Genomic DNA, 17,204 nt, shown 5'->3' with positions numbered 1-17,204 from the left:
GTGCCAACCCTGCCCACTCTGCCTGGAATCTAGACACCCAGCTGTCTCCTTTCTACCCCTTCCACCATCAACAGTAAAGATTCTCCAGTCAGAACTGAGCCTGCAATTCTACTGATGTGCAAACCAGAATAGAACCTTACTCACCTTCCCAGGCTAAGAAGAGTAAAAGTTTATGTCAATAGAGTAGACACAAAGGGAGATGATCAGTCGTAGATTTCAAGGCGGGAAGGGATCATTTTGATGATCTATTCTAGTCTGACCTCCTGCATTACACAGGCCAGAGAATTTCCCCCAGCGATTCCTGCAATGGAGGGAATTATTCTTCTCTCCAGCAACTTGTGGTTAAGCTAGAACATGTCTTGTCGAAAAGCATCCCACCTTGATTTAAAGACTCAAGTGATGGAGCATCTGCCCCACACCTTGGCGAGCTCTCTCACTACATTGCAAAAGATTTCCAATTTGAATTTGTCTCTCTTCCAGCCGTGGGATCGTGTTTTGCCTTTATCTGCTCCCTAATATCATAGATTTTTATAGATCACCATCAAGTCGCCTCTTGGCCTCCTTCTTGTTAAGCTGCTGCGTAAAGAGGTGTCTTTTCTGCACAGTCCCTTTTCTGACCCTAGCTGGAATCTCACAGTTTGCACCCATCTGCCAGAGCTTGGCCACCGAGCTGCAAAAGTTTCTTAGAAACGCCTTCGCAGAGCTTCCAGCGGCACGTGTGTTCAAGTGGAGTCGTACTACATTCCACTGTGCAGCCAGGACTGGGGGCCCAGGCCGGGAGCTGGATCGAGCTCCAGGGGGCGCAGGGAAAGGAGCACTTCGGCGAAGAATTCTCAGGGCGTGCACACGCGCACACACAGCGGGCTGGGCGAGTGAAGGCAGACGGATATAAATAGAGCAAGCGAGAGAAGCACACATGTACAGGAGGAATTGGCAACACCAAGGTGCAGTTTGGGTCTAGCAAGCCTGTCATTAGAGGCAGCCTTACAGCATCTCTGCTGGCAGGGGTGAGGCAGGGACAGAGACCTTGCTCTTTAAGGCAAGGTGGGCTGCAGCTGGCTGGCCGTGACGTGTCTCTGGAGGGTTGGGTAGCCTAGCCCATCTGGGGGCGAAAGCCTAGCTAACATGCTGGAAAGTGGATTGCTGCAGGGGGCCCCCACCAAGCAGAGATCTGTGCTTCTCTCTCTCTCTGTGGCTGGGCCCCAGGACCGGTGCGTGTATGCATGTGTGATGGGGAAGGGGGACAGGCTAACCGCAGCGAACGGAGGGGCCTTTGGAAATGGGAGTGGGGGAGGGAGGCTGGATTCACGGCCAGTTTGGAAGCATCACTCCAGCCAAATGCCGGAATCTCCCCTGACCTGGTGTGGGGGGACGCAGTTCAACATGCATGAGTGAGGCAGGGCAGGGGTCGGTGGGGCTCAGCCAGGACGCTGATCATGAACTCTCTTGCCTTCCCTCCCTCTTCACCTCTCCCAGCCGACCCCAGCCATAGTCTGGCATTGCTCTGTTTCACTGTGACCGGGCCACGGATGAAAGCAGCCCCCTTTTCCCTGGCACCGCAGGGACAGGAGCTCTCCGCGCCAACCCCCTGACGTAGGCCTGCACCCCTTTACCAAGATGCCGTGTCTCCTGCTCCCCATCTCTGGTGGCTGCCCAGGTGTAAGTTGAAAAGCTCATGGCTTCAAAGGGCCCAGAGGCCATAAACGGTCCCACCCCAGGGCCATACAGCGACCGCGCAGGGTGCCACGATCCCTTTGCAGTGCGCTGGTGCAGCAGGAAGGTCACCGGAGCGTGATCACAGGTTTGCGCCCACCGGAGGGTTGTGGAAGGGTGTCTCCTTAGGGGGGTGTCCTGCTGCGATGGGGAGGCTGGGGTCTGCCTGGGGAGAAGCCACCTGTGCGCTGAGCGACTGCTCTCGTGCAGGTCATCCTCACCCGCCCGAGGGGGCCATTTCTGCACTGCAAACCTAGGGGTAAGTGATGGGGATTGTGGTGGCTTTGTGAGCCCGCTATGAAGGGAAACAAGGATGCTAATTCCCACTACAACAGTCAATGGGCCTCACCCCTGCTCGGCCTGCTCATCCCCAGCCAATAAGTGCCCTTCACCCGGACCGCTCCACCCAGCTCACCCACTGAAAAGCTGGGGATGCCATGGGAAAACCCAGCAGCCTGCTCCAGAGAACTTGGGTCTCTCCTCATGGCTCCATCGCAGTGCGCTGCCCCCACCCAGATTCCTCATGGGGGGCACAGCTGTTGCGCAAACCTGCCCTTCCTGCAACGAGTGTACCCTTATGCTGCTCCTCACGCCCAGTTCTCCACTCTGTGCGACTCCCCAGCAAAGCCCAAGATGTGTGGTCCATGTGGCCAAGCCCTGAGGATGCCACCCATTAGCCATATTTGATCCCCTTACTATGTCCCCCGCCCCAATGTGCCCGCCGAACAGCACAGGACGGGACCCCAAGGAAGTCACTGTTCAGCAATGCCAAGTGCTGCCCCCCACCACAGTGCCCTTAGGCCGGAGCGCTCCATCTCCACAGCATCCCAGCCCTGGCCCACCCTTTATAGGGAGCAGAGTCCTCAGAGCCCCCGGGGCCACACGCTCTCTGCTCTTCCCGTAACCACCACCGCTGCCCCTCTAGGCCCCAGTCCAGCACAACCATCCCCCTGGCTGAGAAGAGATGGCCAGGAGCAAGCTTCTGTGCCATTCAGGCGAGGGGAGGGATCCAGGCTCACCCGCCCTGGGCACTGAGAGAGATGTAGTATTTATGTAGCTCTCTCAAACCCCCAGGGCAGCCTCCCTTATATTCCAGGCCCCCCCCAGCCGCCAGTTACACATGCCATTGAGGAAATCCAGCAGCAACCCCACACACCGTAAGGGCAGCTGAAGGGAGCAGAGGAAGCTCCTTGCCCTCCCTGGACAGCACTTTGTGACCCAAAGACCCTCCAGGCCACCAGGACCGAGCTCTTCCAGACCGGAACAGGGGAGGGGAGAGCGTTCCAAAGGGAAGGGGTCTTCATGGAGAATCCTAGTGTCGGCACCCCAGCTGATCTCAGCGTGCTGGGGTAACGGGCAGCCTCTCAAGCAGGGAGACCTAAGCCTCTCAGCGCTCTACAGGTCGGAGCCAACATCTTGAAGCCACCCAGAAGCCAACAGCCAGAGCAGGTCACAGAGCACTGGTCTACATACTTGCAGCAGGACAGTGCTTCCCACGTGGGCAGCGGCGCTCTGCACTAGCTCGAGTGGCTTCAAGGCACATCCCCAGGCAGAGCACATGACCGGGGCCTAGTCTCCAGGTGCCAGACAGAAGCAAGGAGCAGTTCCAGGCTCCTAGCCAGCCAGAGACAATCGCCGCCAAACTTGGCTGCAGCTCCGGGCACATGACCCCTCTCTGATCCTTGAAGCCACTTCCACTGGCTCCTCACCCCTACTTACTGAGAAAACCACAGCTGCTTCCCGCTGCCCTCAGGAATCTTGCTTCGCGTTTACAGCCAGGCCCGGAGACCAACACGCTGGAGTTTGCTGCAGAGTCCCTGGCTCCTCATCCCTCCCCGTAGCTCACGGCACAGGCCACCGGGCCATTGCTGCGGCAACACGAGGACAGGCAGAGTCAGAGCATCGCAGCCCGGCTCCATCCGCCAGGGTCCCTCTGGTCACAGGAGGCTGGCTGCGCACATGCCCTCAGCTTGTCCTACAGCATCTTCTGGGCCAAATCCTGGCCCCAGGGGAGTCGGTGGGAATCTTGCCATTGACTGCAATGGGCGTCCATGGCATTTCCCTCAACACTAACTCACTCCTTTGCTAGCCCCACCTCCACAACTTGTTTCCATGCCCTGGCAGCACCTCACCTCCAACACAACCGCTTCTTCCTCTCCGCCCGCCCTGGCTCCCGGCGATCTGTCCAAACCACGGCTGACCAGATCCGCTTTCCCCAGGTCAGCCCGCGGAATCTCTGCACTGGCTTCCCTTCCTCTTCCTGCGCTTTGGAAAGCCGTCAGGGCTCTTCTCTCAGGTCCCCCTTTGTCACCTCCCACGCCCCAGGTCCCAGCTGCGCCCCTCTCCTCGCTGCTCCCAGCGTCTCCTTCTCCCATGCTTGACTTCGTGCCTCCATCCCAAGGCCAGCAGGAACAGGCCAGATCCTCAGCCAGTGTAAATTGGATTGGCCCCAGTGAAGTCTACAGAGGGAAGCGAAGTCAACAGGTTCACACCACCTGAGGGTCGATGCCGATGGTCTGTGCTGTACGTCTGTGCTCCCTTACCTGCAGCATCCAGTTCCGGCGCCAGATGACTAATGACCATCGGCTTTCCCCAGCATCTTCTTTCCTTTACCTCCCTGCCTTTCTCCCCAGTTTGCTCTTCCCCTCTATTCCCCTCTCTCACCCCCTTCTATTCTGCATACTGCCTCATCACCATGGCATCTGAGCCCCCTTCCCCGCCCCCTTCTACTTTCACCATCTCTTTGCTCACGCCTTGGCCATAAAGTTCTTTTACAGAGTTCAGCTGAACCAGGCTCTTGTATGTGGCTTTCACCCTGCCCCCCGCTCCCTCTCTCCCCCTCCCCGTCTTCCACCGCCCCCAGGATGCCATGGGAGGGGCTGCTAGGGAAGGGTGCCCTTGTTAAGTCTGAGGGCATAAATCACTAGAGGTAATAGAGCAAGGAAGGGGCAGCCGGAGGGCGAATAGGCCTCATTCAGAGAGTGGAGATGGCAGCAGATGGCTGCGGAGGGAATTGCAATAAAAATGAAGCCATATTCTCCCTAACAGGAATGTGCCCGAGGAACATCAAAGCCAGGGATCTCCTCAGAGCAGGGAACGTGGCTCGCCAGGGCACTCACGCAGGGAATGCTGAGGGGAGCCAATCTGGGCTTACTAGCCTGTGGGTTCAGAGGCTGGGAGAGCGACTTCTGGCATGAGTGGATCTTCGACACTCAGATGTTGGGCACACGGATCCAGACGCTACATCCAGACTCGGGGGCTGAGTGCGAATCCTGCCACTAGTGGCCCAGGGGATGGATACGCCTGCTCACAGCATCTGGATACCGGTGCTCCAGTGTGGATCCCTCACCAAGCATTTACAAACCAGGCTATTGCTGACATGCCCCAAGCTGCTCTAGCTGGCGGTTACACAGTAATGCTCAGAACAGCCAAAGGTTCATCTGTCTCCACCTCCCTCCCTCGCTGCCCCTGGCAGGCCCTCTGATCTCTGTCATCCCTAGGCAGAGTGGGCTGCACTCCCCTGCCAGCCCAGCGGCCAGGCACACCGAGCACCTGACTGTGCTCACACCGCAGAGCCGGTCCCAGTCCCGGGCTGGGGGCTGGCGAGCTGTTTGAGGGGTGAGACACCACCTGCAGGACACCCCAAATGCTGGCCACAGTGCCTCGTCCAGGGAGAGGAACCCGCAACTTACCTGCAGGAGCTCTGCTCCAGCCTACCCCCTCTCCCCTTCTCACCCACTTCAAACACTTCAGTAAGTTACTAATTAATTCATTAACTCCTCCCTCTCCCCAGCTCTCCAGAACAGCTGTCACAGTACGGTCTGCCTTTGTCCAAAGAACAAACCCAGATAAACTCTCCTAACCTCTGACCCCCGCTCTCCCCACCCCATTAAAGCCGGGCATCTGGCCACTCCCACAGCAACCATCCCCAAACTAACTCTATGCCCTCACCTATGACTCGTGCAATGAGCTTGGGGGTTCTCTGCTCAGCTTCTCCCCCAAGGTCCTGTCCTGCTCCCCCTGAGACCAATGGGGCTTCTGCCTTCAGTGGGAGAACGGGATGAAAGCCCAAAGGCAAGGGCACAAGGATAAGGCTTTTCCTTATTTATAACAGGTACATTGCCTTGTCATTCAAGGATCTCAAAGCGCTTTGCACATCCCCTGAGGGACAGCTAAGGTCACCAAGCCCCACAAGGTCTAGGGAGATTATCTGCCTAGTGCATCCTAATTATCGGATCTCTGGATTGCCCCATCATCCTTGGTGTTGCCCAGATAGCTCACACAAGTTGATGCTACATCTTTATCCCTATTCTACAGCTGGGGAAGCAGAGGGTGAGGATGATTTGCCCTGGACAACCCAGCAGGTGAGTGGCAGAGCCAGGAGAGCCAGCACATATGGCACCTGTCACTGCAGCGTCTGAGTGCATCTCACAGAATGTAGGCCAAGAGCCTCACACATCCCCCAAACTAGGAAGAGAACCCAGGAGTTCGGTCTCTTGGGGCCTGCTCTGTGATTGATGACGGAGCGGGAAATAATGATCTCGGAAACATGTACAGCCTCATCCCACCCTGAGGAGCGCAAAGCCCATTACAGATGATAAGGAACCACGTTTCCCTACCCGCTGATGCATTGGGCATTATGATCCCTATCGTAATGGGGAGGAAATAGAGGCACAGAAGGGGGGAAATGACAGCCGAGGGTGACGTGAAGATACCGTGCAGCTTGTGCAGGGAGAGGACACGGGGTTTAAATCAAACATCCCGTTTCCTGCCCCACGTCAGCGCAAACATTCAGCTCGCTAACTAAATCCAACATGCCAGCAGCAGATGGGAGTTTGTGGTAATGCCCTATGAAGGGATGAGCGTCTGCTGTAGATTAATGCTTAGGACTGTAGTCAAACAATGGAGGGCGCAGGAGGAACATGCGTGTGTCTATGGCATATTATCCTAATTGTACAGTGGGGGAAACTGAGGCAGAGAAAGGCAAAAAAACGGGCCCAGGGTGAGGCAGGGAGTCAGTGGCAGGGTCAGGAAAAGAACCCAGGTCTCGTGAATCCCCCCGAGACAACGCAACCTGTCTCATGAGGGCATGTAAGTGAGCATGCGTTGCATGGCGGAGGGGAGCAGACGAGTACTCCAGGAGGAAGCCAGGCAGGAGAGGGAGCTGGAGAAGGTTCGAGGTAGAAGCTCTGTAGTGAAGCTGAGACTGGGAGACAGCGGAGTTTTAGGGATAATGGGAAAGATTTCCAAAGGTAGTTAGGCACCTTATTCCTATTGAAAGTCAATGGGCATTAGGCACCTATGTTCCATTGGGGCCACTGAATATCTCCCCAACACAATTTTCCTGATTCTAACAGAGCAACTTGTTCCGTCCTGGAAGAAAGCGACTCTCTCTGGGAAATCTGCCGGTGCCGTACAGTAGGTGGGGAACCACTTTTTGGCTTGGTGGACAAGAAAAAGAGATGAGCATGTTGGAACAAGCTGAAGCTACTAGAGAGGGTTACAGCAAAGATTAGCAGGACCATCAGAGGAGCTGGGATTCCCACAACAGAGAGCAAGCCAGATGTTCTAACACCTGCAAGCTTCACTTCACAGCTGGAAATTAACACCGACGGTGCACTTACTGTATAGTCAGGGCCTATTTAGATTGGAAGCTCTTTGGGGCAGGGACTGTCACTTCATTATATGTCGGGAAAGGGCCTAGTTCCACGGGCCCTGGATCCCTGCTTGAAGCCTACAGGCACAACCATAATAAATAGCAATAATTCACAACGTCCCCTGGCAGGATACATTGCTGTTGCCAACTCTCGGGGAGCTAATTTTTAAAGCCCCAGCTTCTGGAGTCCTTGGGAATCTCAGCTTTCCATTTATAAAAAAGAGAGAAAGGTTCTAGCTCTCATGGTTGCGGAAAAAAACATAAAGGGATGAGATGGAAAGCCCCAGAATGGGGCAGCTTCTCTGTTGCACTGCAGTAACAATGTACAACCCTGGGGAGAGAAGGGAGGGGAGAGAGGCAGAAGATGTGTGTGTGTGGGGCACACGTGTGTATACAAGGGGATGAATTGGGGGGGGGGGGGAGGAAGCCCATTGGAAGCCTCTCTTGGAATGGTTCTGCAGTGGATCAAAGCCCAAAACCACAACATAGTTTCCTCCTTGATACTCGACTTGGGGAAGAGGCAAGGGCGCTCTCCCAATGTTTCCACTAGAGCCGTTAATCCCATCACTAAAGCTGGAGTGGGGCTGGGGGGAGGAGGGCGGGCAGTCTGGCTGGCTCTGGCTCTTCCTCCTGGCTCTGGGCTCCATCCCTGCGCGGAGGGGGAAGCGAGCTACCCGCAATTCACACTAATTAGTTGCAGATCTGCCCATTTCCAAGTAGTTTTGCCCACATGAAAGGACATTGCCACGAGCAGCCAGACAGCATGCAGACATGGAGGAGGGGGGCGCCTGGCCTGGGAGGGAAAGGGGGTTGTGCCAATTTTCCACTGGGCTCTTCTGACATTTCCACATTGCTTCAGCCAAGTGCCACAACACAACACAAGCCCCCCACCGCTCCCACCCAGAGGGAAGGGAAGAGGAGAGAACAGAGGTCTGCTGTTGCTCTCTCCTTCCTCCCCGCTATAAAGCCCTCTTTACACTCTTTCCCCAACCCAGCACAGCTGGGGGGGAGGGATAGCTCAGTGGTTTGAGCATTGGCCTGCTAACCATAGGGGTGTGAGTTCAATCCTTGTGGGGGCCATTTAGGGATCTGGGGCAAAAATTGGGGATTGGCCCTGCTTTGAGCAGGGGGTTGGACTAGATGACCGTCTGAGGTCCCTTCCAACCCTGAGATTCTGTGATTCCCCAGCGCGCACACAGGTGCTCCCCATCACTCCCAAAGGCTGATCGCCAAAGACAACTTCCGAGCTACAGAGCAGGAAGCTTGTCCCATCCTCTGCACTTAGATCACAGAGCAAAGTGCTCAGCTGGCATAGGAGCTGTGTAGCTCCACAGACTCGAAAAGCTTTACACTAGCTGAGAATCTGGCTCCCTGGTGGACTGGGGAGATGGAGGAAGCTCAAGGCCCAATGGACATGAAGAATGAATCCTTTGGTCTGGTTTGTCTTCCTGAAGCGTGGCCTCCTGTAGCCAGCCAGCATCCCCCATGCAGAAGAGAAGTGATGGGTTAGATACAGAGACAGTACAAGAGTGGGATGGCATTCCCTGGCCTGATCCTCCTCTTTCCCCTGTGAACGCAAACCGCAGGAAGAGGGAGATCCCATTCCTTTTCCTCTCGCCCTGCAGGCGTGCAAGAGCCCTCTTCTGAACGGAGCGGAAGCAGAGAGGAGACAGAGTTGGCACGCAGTGCTTACTCCCACCAGCACAGCCCTGTGGGCCCCACCACTTTCTGCAGAACTGGCGTGTTCGTTCTTTAAAAAGCATTATCACATTCCTAGCTTTTATGGACACAGAGGAAAGCTTCCAACTGTGGCCTGACCGAGCCCCGTTTGCCTGAGTCTGCAGACAGGCAGCGTGAAACAACAGCTCTGAGAGGTGCGATTGGCCCATTGAGGTGTATCCCTGAAACCGTCCCAGCACAACCTAACCATCAGTCCTCTAACCCAGTGGTTCTCAAAGCCGGTCCGGCACTTGTTCAGGAAAAGCCCCTGGCGGGCTGGGCCGGTTTGTTTACCTGCCGCTTCTGCGGGTTCGGCCGATCGCGGCTCCCGCTGGCCGCGGTTTGCCGCTCCAGGCCAATGGGGGCGGCAGGAAGTGGCGCGGGCCGAGGGATGTGCTGGCCGCCCTTCCCGCAGCCCCCATTGGCCTGGAGCGGCGAACTGCAGCCAGTGGGAGCCATGATCAGCCAAACCCGCGGACGCGGCAGGTAAACAAACCGGCCTGGCCCGCCACAGGCTTTCCCTGCACAAGCGGAGGCCCTAGTTTGAGAACCACTGCTCTAACCGATCTCCCTGCCAATGCTGAAGAAACATCCAGCTACGCTGGTATCACGGGCAGAGCTTGCCACTGTGGGTAGAGTGCCTGACCCAAAAGCACAAGGGCAAAGTAAAGAAAGCACTTTAACACTGTATTTTTGTCCCCATTTTGAGGGACTACTTTTGCAGCATAGGGGGAAGACTACCAAAATAGAAAAAGCCATGCACACTGGCTCTGCCATCCCAGAGCTGAGCCAGAAGACAGGTCACCTGCCATGGGCAGCGACCCCTGCAAGAACGCTCCGACAGCGCCGACCCCTTCAATGCCTCCACCCCCCGCTGTCCTTGCCCGTTCTGCACAGTCTGCCCTGCTGCGCCAAAGCCTTCCTTCAGAGCCTGACTGTGCCACTTCAGGGCGGATGCCTGCTGCCCCAGGAGCTGAACGGACTTCTCAGTCCAAGAACCTGTGACCACAGCACTGTGGCCGGTGGCTCTGCTAAGCTGGTAAACCGCTTCAGGAAACCTCAATGGGAGGGTGCTGGAGAGTCTTAATTGGATAAGTACAGGGTCCCGAGGACAGTCAGCCCACAGCTGTCACAGTCCCTAATCACTTAAAGCTGCTTAACTGCACAGGGCAGCCCAGAAGCAGATGGACACAGCAGCCAGCTACAGGTCTCAGTCCTCCATACGAATGCCAGATGAGGGGATAGGGCATTGAGATCTAGCTATGCTCATCCCCCAATAAACACCAGCCTGCACCTGCTAGAGGGCCCTGCTCCACCCTACAGAAGGAGACCAGGCCTGCCGATGGGGTGGGCAAAGGGGGCAAGTGCCCAGGGGCCTAGGCGATTTAAAAGGGCCCAGAGCAGCCGGGAGCCCCGGGCCCTTTTAAATCACCTGGGCAGGGCGCAGGGCTCCTAGGTGCGTGCGACCGCTCTGGGCCCCATGCTTTGGGGGACCCCTGGGCCGGTGCGATTGGCCAGCGGGGTTGGTCCCGGAAGTGATGGGTCTGTCCCAGAAGTGACGGATTTGTCACTTCCGCCCTGGACCCCACCCCACCCCAAAAGAACAGCCCTGGTCCCGGGGCCCAGAATGGCTGGCGACGGGCCTGAAGGACACACAGCGTTGCATAGAGTTTAAGGCCAGAAGGGATCACCTAGTCTGACCTGCACATCACAGGCCATTGAGTTTCACCCAGACACCCCCAGACTGAGCCCAAGGACTTTGGTTAGACGAAAGCATTTCAGACCTCAGGAGACTAAACTGCAGTGGGCCACAAGCAGAGAGCAGGCGGGACCAAGGTGCCAGCAATACCCAAGGCCCCTGCGTCAGCAGGGGATTGATTAAGTCGGCTATGCCCGGATGATCCCAGCAGGAGAATCGTGCCCCATGCCGCAGAGGAAGGTGACTCCATCCCCCACAGTCCCTGCCAATCTGAGCTGGGAAAAAATTCCTTCCCGACCCCCCCTTGGATGGCTGGTTTACCCTGAGCAAGACACACTAGGTAGGCGTGTGAGAAAGGATTCTCTGCAACCCCGCAGAACGCTGGTCCACCCTGCCCAGTGCCCCAGCCGGTCTCTCCAATACGGGTTCTGCCACTCAGCCCAAGGAGGGGAGAATTCCCGTCTGGCTGCATAGCCGGGGCCAGTCTGTGGAGCCCTTGCTGACATTGGCGAGCACTTACTCATGTAAGGGGTCTCATTGGTTTCAATGGGGCAACCTGTGGAGTAAGGGGCTATTCAGTATGTCTAGTCCCCGCTGATCAGTTTAGTTCTGTGCACGCGAGCAAGAATCATCCGCATCCAGCTCCATTTACAGCCTCAGATTCTGTCGGTGTCCAAGGTCATTAACCCTTTGTTTCCTGAATCCTTGTGTCTGCAGGGGCAGAGAATGAAGAAGAACAGGATCCTAGTCGGGTTACTGAAAGGAAACAGGCACACCCCATTAGGACAACAACCCCACCCCCACGGGAGAGAAATCAGGATTGGTACCGGGTCTCCAGGCATATGGCACATGAGGGGTCAGAGGATCCTCACTGAGGAGTTGGGAGACTGCTCCCAGACATCTCAGCCACTTGTTCTGTGTGAATGAAGTGCTGGTACCGTACGACTGGGGGTACCAAGTCAGACCACTGGTCCACACAGTCCGGTACCCTTCCTCCAGCAGGGGCTGGGAGAAGGGCTAGAGTTAGGAAGAGGAAGCTGATAAAACATCCTACATCATAACGCACCCAACCAATTGTGCAATGCTGAACCCAGGAGGAAATTTTCCTTCAGGACTCTCTGGCCCGGGGCATTAGTTTACTCCCTGCAGCATGAAATTAGATGATTTGGTATAGTGGGTTGGTGCACTAGCCTGCCACCTCTGGACAGCTGGACGGAGATCCTATGTTGGATCTTGGTTCTAGTCCTAACACCCCTAAATGTCATGGAAGCTCAGGGACATCCATAAGAGATGCAAGTGGATGGAGTTTGGTAGGGCTCAGCCCAGCCCAGCTCCCATCTGTTCACATCACAAACTCTCCTTCACTCAGAGCAGGGTTGGCCACAAGAAGCTGATAGCGTTTAGTGGTTGCAGCATGGAACCATGTACCCGAGAGCTCCAAATCTAGCTCTGGCATCACTCCCTGTGTCACCTTTGGCAAGTCACTTTACCTCCAGGCCCCTCAGTTTGCCCATCTGTAAAATGGGGGGATAATACTTCCCAGATCTGCTGTGGCAATTAACTGGTTACTCGCTGCATAGTGCTTCGAAGAAGTAAGTTCTCTAGAAGGGCAAAATACAACCCTATGTGAGGCCAGTCCCAGATTGGAACAGGAAGAGGTGGTGTGGGTCAGAGCTGAGGTTAATTGGCAGAACTGTGACTGGCCTGGAAAACGGTGCTTTGGGTCAGGACCGAGTGCATTGACAGAGCTATGTGAGAGCTGCCACAGCCGGGGCAACGCAGGCCAGAGCAAAGGTGCATCAGAAGAGCTGTCTGGGGCTCTAGGACTGGAATAGCGGTGGGAGAGAAGGGCTGCAAGTCACAATTCAGGTGCATTGGCAGAGCGGTACGGGAATCAAAGACTGGTAATGCAGATCAGAGCGACGGTGCATTGGCAGAGCGGTGTGAGGATCAAGACCTTGAATAGCCGAGGTTGACTGTGCCTTGTGTGAAGAAATACTTCCTTTTGTTTTAAGCCTGCTGCCTATTCATTTCATTTAGTGACCCCTAGTTCTGGTGTTATGAGAAGGAGTAAATAACACTTCCTTATTTACCTTCTCCATACCAGTCACGATTTTATAGACCTCTATCATCTCCCCTTAGTCGTCTCTTTTCCAAGCTGAAAAGTCCCAGTCTTATTAAACCCTCTTCATATGGGAGCTGTTCCATACCCCTCAGCGTTTTTGTTGCCCTTTTCTGAACCTTTTCCAATTCCAGTGTATCTTTTTTGAGACGGGGCAACCACATCTGCACGCAGTATTCAAGATGTGGCCGTACCATGGATTTATATATAGAGACAATAGGATATTTTCTGTCTTATTATCTGTCCCTTTCTTAATGATTCCCAACGTTCTGTTCGCTTTTTTGACGGCCGCTGCACATTGAGTGGATGTTTTCAGAGAACGCTCCACAATGACTCCAAGCTCTTTCTTGAGTGGGAACAACTAATGTATGTACATATTCCAAGCCGAGTAATACAGAGCCTGCAGCAGGTCAGAGCTGAGGCGCATTGGCAGAGCAGTAAGGGGATCAAGGCCTCGAATAGCTGGGGGTGCTGTGGGTCTGGATTCAGGTTCATTGGCAAAACTGACTAGGATTCAAAGCCTAGTAACGTAGAGAGCGCTGCAGTCAGATCTGAGGAGCGCTGGCAGAGGTGCCAAGAGGAAGCTCACGGTCAGCCTTCCTACAATACGTCTCGTTCTGCCCAGCGTTATGCCCAAGTACCAAATTCTACTAGCAACCCCCCGCTAGACAAACCGAGGCTGGAAAATACAAACTCAATAAGGAGCCTTTTCCACTACCTGCAGCAAATCGATAAAGACCAACCACTGTAGCTTGCAAACAGAAAAGAGCTGGCAGAGCCACCTGGCTCTCACGTTTAATGCCATTCCCCCCGCTTAGGAGCGGACATGTCTAGGGCTGGCTCCCAGGTCCCCCAGAGAGTGCATTTCACAGGCCTACTCCGTGTGTTTCCGCACACGGGGATTTGCATGGAGTGCAGAGCACGACACACACCTGGCAACCCCAAGACTAGCTTGGAGCCATTCTGAGCAACCTATCTGGCTCCAAAACACCGCTGCATACCGTACAACTCACTGCCAAATGGAGCCCATTCTTGGCTCTGACTTCCTGCCTCTGTGCCCACTCAGGATGCTATAAACATGACATGTTTCCAGATGTTTCCCTTTCCTTCTTTCGTTCTTCTTTTCTAATTAAATAAGGAGCTTATGAGAGGTTTTTCCACACTGTTACTAGACGTTGCAAGCAGGAGCATTTATCATTCATATTGCAGTAAAACGCACAATTTGCTGGGTGCTTTCCAAGACAAGAGGAAGATGCGGCACGAGACCCAAAGAGGGAATTATCTAGGGGCTCATTTTCAGTGTTAAGATCCAAATTTTCCTAATCTTCAGGGGGTGCTGTGTTGGTTTGAGCTCATCTCTAAAAATAGATTAGATGAATTTAACATGGTGATAGAAATATGCAGGCAGAAAGCGCGGCAGAGATGGGACAGACATAGGGCAAAATCCTCAGCCCTGCTCCGAACTCTGTATGCCACATGTAAGGGCTGAAGTGGGCTAAAAGGCTGCTGAATGCACAGGGGGAGGATTCTCCCACTGTGGAAGTTACCTGTCAAGTGGTCTTCCAAGGACCCCCTGCAAGCCCCTTGTTACTCCTGGTGGAATTCTGCACCAAAAAGTTTAAAATTCTGCACACCATATTTTAAAATTCTGTATTTTTTGTCAAAATAATGCAATATCATCAAGTTGGTTTCAATTATTTTAGTAATTTATTTAAACTACAATACAATGGATGGCGAATGGGAGTGGGGGGCATTGGAGGAAATCACCGACCCCCTTTGTCTACTAGTAATGAAGCTAGTATTGACCCTTTACTTCTAGTTAATAGTCAAATATATGCAGCCATCTGCTGTGTTGCATCATAGGCAACTGAGGGGCAAGTGAGGGCTGGGGACTCAAACTCACAATTTATATTGGCTACAGACCACCTCCGGAAAGGTCAGTAGCAAACAGTTCACGGAGCAATTTTGACAGGAATTCTTTTCAGTCCAAAAATGTAGACCAGTTCTAATCACTAAAGCACCATAAGTTTTATAAGGCCATACTTTACACCAATCTGGCAATGTAAGGAGCCTTAAAATGTTTTACACCTGTTTTATACTCCTGGGGGAATTCAGCAAGAACAATGGGAACAATTCACTCATCAGGCAGGCTGTTACATATTCTGCTCTGCCTGAGGGAACAGAGCCAGCCCCACACCTGCTTCCTCAGAAACACCCCAAAGTCCTGCCCCTCCAAGGGACAGAGGCTCTCTCCTCTGTCACATGCATGACTCGCCAGCCCTCCACCCCCATCCTCAGGTGGTCTCTACTGGTTGCTCTGGGTGCCCAAACCAACCTGCCTGCACTGCCGGGGAGGGGGTGCATGACCGCTCTTACAGCTTCCCTTTGCTTCCCCATCAGAAGTCATTTTTCTGCAGGGAAGCAAAGAAATCTGCAAGGGCCTTGAATTCTGCAGAACCGCAGTGATGCAGAATTCCCCCAGGAGTACTTTGTGAAAGACATGCAGAAGAGATTCCAGGGGAAGTTCAACCGGGGCCCTTTTCAACCCCTGAAGTAGCCTAGAATTGGGATGGTGCAAAGGTGGGTTAATGATACCTTAGCCCCCTCTCTCACTGGGCTGTCAGTTCTTTGCTGTGCTTCTTGGCGGGACAGCACAGAATCTCACTCTTATGAAAAATTCTTTACACACGTTCTCTCGTGCTCAACTTCCCATTTAATCCCAGTATGTCTAGTACCTACCAAACCCAATACAAAAAGAACATTCATGTCGCAAAGTCAAGCACTCAAAAGTTAGGAAATGACAGAATTAAGGCTGCCCAGAGCCTTGTGTGCATGCATCAGGCTGCAGCTTTGAATTACGGGATCTCATGCTACTCTTCCACAGTACCTCTGCTTCATTTAGTGCCCAGAATGGATGATGCTCACTGTAGGGGTAGCTATTCAATATTCCTTTTTATCATCCTTCTAAGAGTGGCCGCAGGACCTGTTTAGTGCACACCATCCATACCCTGCACTAAAGACAGAATTCTTAATTTCTTAATTAATTATTAATTAGCTGGACGTTGCAACCGTAACGTTCTGTTAATGTAGTTTTGTGCATGTAATTTCCTAGGTTTAAAAAAAAAAAAGCAAACTGAAAAAACAAATTCCCTCACGTGGAACTATCAGCAGGAGTCACACCTTTAGAGCCACAGCACAGCCTGCTACCACTTGAACCAGTAGCAGTAGTAGGCTGTTATTCTCTAAGTGGACCAGCCGCTCGGGGGGGGGCAGGGGCGGTGAGAAAAATCACAGCTTTTGCCACCGGGTGTCACAGCTATTTGCTGATAGAAGAGGAATGGTGAGCCTCGGAATCCAGGGTTCAATTCCAGGTTCTGGAGGGAAATGTTCTCTAGTGGTTATAGACCTTTCTTTCCTAGTCCCACATTCTTGTGCCATCCCATAGCATATACCCCACCCACCCATCTCTGCCCCCTTACTCTAGCCACCCCCACAACCTCTCTGCTTGCTCCCTCCCTACCACAGCATGCCTCTTCCCCCCACTTCTCCCTACCCTCACCCCCCTTCGTCTCTCTATGTTCTCTGCATTCCAGCCAGGCAGCTTCCTCTTTCTCCTCCCCACTGTCTGGGAGCTAGCAATGGGAGCTTTGAAAGAACACACAGGTATGGTGCCACGATTGCCACTGACGGCTCACCCCCAGTGGCCCTGGGCTAGAGCCTGCTCAGTGCGAATGGAATGCACAGAGAATTTAGCTGCCAAACTACCAAGTCTCCATCGGGTGTACATGAACTGAGATTTTTCAGAGGCTTATAACTTGGCCAAATTTGGGCCAGTTTTCACAGGGAAAGCAACAGGCACATCCCTGGCACGAGGGTGAACTCACCCTGCCAAATTTCAAGTTCTTGCCATAAAACATGGGGGGGGGGTGGAGGGACTTAGGGCTTCTCAAGGAAAGCGATAATTGTTTAGCCATTAGTTAATCATGTATTTTTCTCTAACTTCACTCTCAGAAACAGCTGCATTTTTGTTGTTGAAACTTTCCAAAAAAATTCAGTCCGAAGCAGGCAACTGGTATGGAAAATCTCAGCCTGAATGGTTATAGTTGAGGAAAAATTTGTGTGACTGAAAACAGGGTCTTATAATGGAATGTGTCAGGCAACCTTAACTATAGGCAGTGCTACCTGTTCCACCTACAATTTACTTTTTTCATCTATCATAATAATGCCTAGCTCTTATACCAGTGGTTTTCATCCCTAGATCTCAAAGTGCTTTACCGAGGAGGTCAGTATCATTA

General features: G+C 53.6%; 1 protein-coding gene across 3 annotated transcripts in view; it reads right to left on the bottom strand.

Annotated features, from left to right (window-relative positions):
* The window catches only part of CCDC102A (coiled-coil domain containing 102A), a 48,833-nt gene that overhangs the window by 29,729 nt on the left and 1,900 nt on the right, over positions 1 to 17,204 (bottom strand). The window contains exon 1 of one of the 3 annotated variants that reach the window (XM_073307415.1): positions 145 to 223. The exons of the other annotated variants lie outside the window; for them this stretch is intronic. The gene's annotated coding sequence lies outside the window, so the exon portion shown is untranslated. Of the gene's footprint in view, positions 1 to 144; positions 224 to 17,204 lie in introns of those variants that run through there. 3 annotated transcript variants of the gene reach the window in all.

The sequence above is a fragment of the Lepidochelys kempii genome, chromosome 12 (assembly GCF_965140265.1).
Source record: "Lepidochelys kempii isolate rLepKem1 chromosome 12, rLepKem1.hap2, whole genome shotgun sequence".
Classification (NCBI taxonomy): domain Eukaryota; kingdom Metazoa; phylum Chordata; order Testudines; family Cheloniidae; genus Lepidochelys; species Lepidochelys kempii.
The sequence above is the reverse complement of the archived record's forward strand: the minus strand, read 5'-3'. Positions and strand labels throughout refer to the sequence as shown.